General features: G+C 36.7%; 1 non-coding gene across 1 annotated transcript; it reads right to left on the minus strand.

Moving 5' to 3' along the window:
• Positions 1-1,310: 1,310 nt before the first annotated feature.
• Positions 1,311-1,473, minus strand: LOC136327641 (U1 spliceosomal RNA). The gene has a single exon (XR_010729821.1). It is a non-coding gene; the product is annotated as a U1 spliceosomal RNA (small nuclear RNA).
• Between the last annotated feature and the right edge of the window lie 4,214 nt (positions 1,474-5,687).

Raw genomic sequence — 5,687 nt, forward strand, 5'->3', positions numbered from 1 at the left:
CTTAGTTATTTATTGATTGCTTTCTCATATGTGCCTTGACCCTGGGGCTACAGCAGACCAAGAAACCCCTTGCTCTAGCCAGCAACCTTGGTTCCAAGCTGATGAGCTTTGCTCAAACCAGATGAGCCCACGCTCAAGCTAGCGACCTTAGGGTCTCGAACCTGGTCCGCCGCATCCCAGTCCGATGCTCTATCCACTGCGCCACCGCCTGGTCAGGCTTAACTTATTTTTAAAACGTTATATTTGACTATCATTACTGCAAAATTGAAAAGAGAAAATTTACAAAAGAAAATCTTATGAAATTATAGATGTGTCTTCTTTGCTTGAGAAAAATTGAAATCTATTAAAAAATATCTACTTCATTTAAGTGTAACATGATCTCTGTTCAGACTATTGAGCTAATTTCCTGTTGACCTGGTACAATGATTTTCAACCAGTGTGCCGTAAGAAGTTTTAAAACATGCAGTACCTGACTGTTCAGTCAAGGGCACTGACCTCTTTTACTTTAGAATGTCAAATAAAAAATGACAACAACCAATACAACAATAGCTGTCTGGTGTAAATGAATTAAAATTATACTTTTTTTTTGTTAGATGAGCAAAAAATATATTTTTTTAGTGTGCCACATATTTTCAGTAATTAGTTTATTGTGCCATGAGATGAAAAAGGTTGAAAATTACTGACTTAGTACAATGTGAACAAAATTGACACACTTAAAAAGTTTTAAATAAAAATGCCCAAATATGAGAAATTTAACATTTTAAAAATGTGAGTGTATTAATTTTCTATTCTTGAGTAACAATTATCTCAACTTTAGTGGCTTAAAACAACATCAATTAGCTCATAGTTTTATAGGTCAAAAGTTCATGGCATGCTATGACTGAGTGTGTCTCGGCCTAGGGTCTCACGGGCCAGAATTAGATTGTCAAAAGGGCCAAGTTCCAGGCCACCCATTCTGGAGAAGAATCTGCTTGCAACTTCATTCAGATTTTTGGCAGAATTTTGTTCCTCGTGGTGGTAGGACTAAGACTCTTGTTTCCATGCAGGCTGTCATCAGGGGCCAGTCTTCGCTTCAGGTTGCCACCCATATTCCTTGTCATATGACCCTTACCATTTAAAGAAAATAAGAAAATTTGTAGGAATAGAATTCCTCTCAGTCTGAGTTTTTCACTTCTGTCTCTGACCATAGCTAATTTGGTCAGACCCATTAGATAATCTCCATATTTTATGATTGATTTATTTGGGACTTTAATTATATCTTTAAAGTCAATTTATTTTTTGTTTATTTTTTTCTTACTTTTTTTTTAAGCCAGGGGAGAGCGTGAACGCAGTCCCCCACTACCACAAATTATGCAGTCGAGTTTCCCACATTTGGGGAAATTGCAGGGGTCAGCACATCGGAGTGCAATGGATAAGCCTTGCCCTGGGAAAACCACCTTCATGATCATGGTATCTCCCCTGCCAGGTAAGTATTTTAAAGTCACTTTAAAATGATACTTATATGTATTAGGTTTTGTTTGAGTGACTGGGAGAATATATGTGTGCACCAGACTGGGAATTTTGGGTGTCATCTTAGATTTCTATCTATCACACAACTTAAATAATATTCTTAGTTATACAAATTAAGCTTTTTGTCTTTATTATTTTCTTAAAAAATAAGACAAAGAACTAAAATTGCAGAAATGGAGACATACTATTTTAGCTGTCTTCAATTGTCAAATCAGTCACTTCAATTAATTAAGATAATAGTTTCTAATAAATTTATTTCCTGGTTTTGTTTAATTTTTTGTATGAGTTGACCCTTTGTGATCATTTATAAAATACTTTAATATAATCAGAGTAATGGTGCTGTGAGAGAGATCTTTGATCTCTCCTCTTAAAATTTTAACAAATTGAACAGCTATAACTCTGCTAAGGAACTGCAGTGGCTCCATGCATGCCTGAAAGATACTGCATCCAATCAACTAAAGGTAGGAAGGGTAAAAATGGAGGTAGAGGATAAGAAGCACTTGTCGGGAATCCAGAGAGGAGAGAGGCCTGAAACATCTGAGTTTTCACCTGCTGGGGTTCTGGAGAGGGGAGAAACCTGGAATAATTGCACCTTTTGCAGCTGGGATAAGCAGAGAAATTGGGGGCACCTGGAGAGACACTGAACCTAAGAGGCAGCAGAGCGAGAGGTCACTACCATTGTTCCTGTCATCTGCTAGCCTGCATTTGGGACAAAGACACAAAAATACAAAGTATGCCCCACCCCCAGCCTCCCAGATTCTGTCTCCCTCCCCTGGTCTACAGGGAGTGGCAGTGACATACCCCAGAACTAGTTCTATAGGACCACTTTTTACCCTGATAAACAGAGATTGTTTGTGTCTGATCTCCTTGTGTGTTGAGATGTGGGAGGAGCAGCTGGAGGCCTGAGATCATTACTAAAGCCATTAACCTCACAGTAACCTCACCCATCACTAGACTGGAGCCCTGCTTCCATCAGTGTAACAGCAGATTCTCAGTGGAAGTCAATCTGGGGATTTCACAGAGCTAAAACTTGTAATGCAATGCCATTTACTGGAAATAATAGAATAATGTCTCCATTTTCTGCTTGGTTATTCTGAGTTCATTTTTTTCATTATTGCTGTTTTGTTTATTTTGATTGTTCCTGTTTTGTTTATTGTTTTTTGTGGACTTTTTCTTGTTTTTTATTTTTAATTATTTTAATTTTTGTTGTTGTTTTTTGTTTGATTTCTTAATAATGCCACTGTCAAATGCCATCAGGGCAAAAACAAATGAGTACCATGACTATCTAAGAAAGAGAAGCAGTTCAGAAAGCAAATAAAAAATCTTCAGAAAGCTATCTCAATCACAGGATATCTTGGAGTTAAATGATAAAAGATTTAAAATTGAATTCTGAAAATACTCAATGAGATTTGAGAAAACACCGATAGGCAATGTAAGGAGCCTAAAAATCAAAGTGAGTACTTCACCAAGGAGATTGAAACTTTTAAAACAGATGAAGAACTCAATACATGAATTGAAAATGGTGGTAGCAAGTTTAGCTACATGCCAGATAAAGGGGAGAATCAGTGATATTGAATACAGGCAACTAGAGATGATACAGAGAAAAGAAAGAAACTTAAGAATTTAAAAAAATGAGAGAGACCTATGAGAATTGTCTTACTCCATCAGAAAGAGCAATCAATATTACAATAATAGGTATTTCCAAAGGAGAAAAGAGGGAGAAGAGAATGGAGAGCCTATTCAAACAAATAATTGATGAGACATTCCCAAGCCTATGAAAGAAGTTAGATCCTTGAATCCAAGAAGTAAACAGAATGCCTAGTTACCTCAACCCAAACAGGCTTTCTCCAAGGCACATTGTAATAAAACAGTCTAAGAGCAATGACAAAGAATCTTCAAGGCATCTAGGGAAAAGAAATGCTTAATATAAAGGAAGGCCAATCAGGTTATCAGACTTCTCAAAAGAAGCTCTGTAACCCAGAAGAGAGTAGACCCAAACATTCAAAGTACTGAAAGAGAGAAATTACCATCCTCCAAATATATGAAGAAGAAATAAAAACTTTTGCAGACATACAGAAGCTGAAGGAATTTATCACCAGAAAACCCCCACTGCAGGAAATACTCAAGACCAGACACAAAGAACAAAACAAAACTACAAAGTAAAAGCTTCAACAAGGTTACAATGTAAACAAGGATAACCTGTGACAACAAAAACATAAAACGGGAGAGGATCAAGATCTGCAGTAGCAAAGGAGGATGGAGTGCAGAAACACTCAAAAAGCAAAGGACTCTTGTACATATGAAAAACTTTTTTTCTTAATAACCTAATGATAACCACTCATGAATAAAAACCAATACTAAAACACATAAAAAAGAGGAAACAGAGGAAAGAAGTATGGAATATCACCAAATAAGAACAACGAAAAGAAACACAAAGGAAAAGGAACAAAGGAGATACAGAGTTGCCAGAAAAACCATAAAATAGTTATAGGAAATCCTTATGCATCAATTACTACCCTAAATGTAAATGGACTGAACTCACAAATAAAGAGGCACAGACTAGCTGATTGGATGAAAAAGCAAAACCCAACCATATGCTGCCTTCAGGAGACACATCTAAGCTGCAAGAACAAAAGTAGATTTATAGTAAAAGGTTGGAAAATGATTTTTCAAGCAAATAATACCCAAAGAAAAGCAAGTATAGCCATACTTATATCTGACAATACTGACTTCAGGACAATAAAGGTAACAAGAGACAAAAATGGACACAAAAATAAAACCACATATTTTTGGACCAATAATCTTCAACAAAGGAGCCAAAAACACTGAATGTAGAAAAGAAAGCCTCTTCAATAAATGGTGATGGGAAAATTAGAAAGCCATATGCAAAAAAATGCAACTTGGCTACCATTTGTCCCTTTGCACAAAAATTAATTTAAAATGGACCAAAGACCTAAATACAATTTATATAAAATCTGAAATGAGCTCTCTTATCTCCTGAGGCAGAGGCCATGGAGCCATTGTCAGAGCCCAGGGCCAGCTTGTTCCAATTGAGCCATCGCTTGCTGCAGGAGGGGGAGGGAGAGAGAGAGAAAAGTGAGAGGGGAGAGGGTGGAGAAGCAGATGGGTGCTTCTCTTGTGTGCCCTGACTGGACATCAAACCCAGGACATACACACGCTGGGCCAACACTCTACCACTGAGCCAACCGTTCAGGGCACAGTGAAACACCTATGAGACAAAAAGAAAGTTTTCTTATTTTAACAATGACAAAATTTAGGACTCCTAAGGTAAATATTTGCTGTTAAAATAACTGATTATTTTTGTTCTATTTTGAAGACCAATTCCTTCTTTAAAAAATATTAATTATTTTCTAATGTTTTGAAAAATACAAGTGTAAAATATAATTACTTACATTCAAAGTAGTAAAACTTGGAGCTGTTTTAGGTGTGGGTATTATGAAACAGCAGTTTTCTTTCTCTTTGGGATCTTCCAAATATTATAATAAAAATGTTATAGTCTAAATATTTCTTTACATTAAGATTACACTTAACATAATAGTTTCCAGGTCCATCCATGTTGTCGCAAAAGGTAAGATTACCTTCTTTTCCATGTATTCCATTGTATACATGTACCACTGCTTTTTAATCCACTCATCCACTGACAGACACTTGGGCTGTTTCCAGATCTTTGCTATTGTGAACAATGCTGCCAAAAACATGGGGGTGCATTTCTCCTTTTCAAACAGTGCTATGATGTTCTTGGGGTATATTCCTAAAAGTGGGATAGCTGGGTCAAAAGGCAGTTTGATTTTTAATTTTTTGAGGAATCTCCAGACTGTTTTCCACAGTGGCTGCACCAGTCTGCATTCCCACCAGCAGTGCAGGAGGGTTCCCTTTTCTCCACATCTTCTCCAGCACTTATTCTGTGTTGTTTTGTTGATGAGCACCATTCTGACTGGTGTGAGGTGATACCTCATTGTGGTTTTAATTTGCATTTCTCTAATGATTAGTGATGTTGAGCATTTTTTCATATGCCTATTGGCCATCTGTATGTCCTCTTTGGATAAGTGTCTTAAGGTCAATAAGTAGCTGTCTTATAAATTTTAGTGCTCCTTGGTTTGGTGCATATATATTAAGAATTGTTATGTCTTCTTGATTCAGTGTCCCCTTAGCCATTA

Source organism: Saccopteryx bilineata, chromosome 2, assembly GCF_036850765.1.
Source record: "Saccopteryx bilineata isolate mSacBil1 chromosome 2, mSacBil1_pri_phased_curated, whole genome shotgun sequence".
Taxonomy (NCBI): Eukaryota; Metazoa; Chordata; class Mammalia; order Chiroptera; family Emballonuridae; genus Saccopteryx; species Saccopteryx bilineata.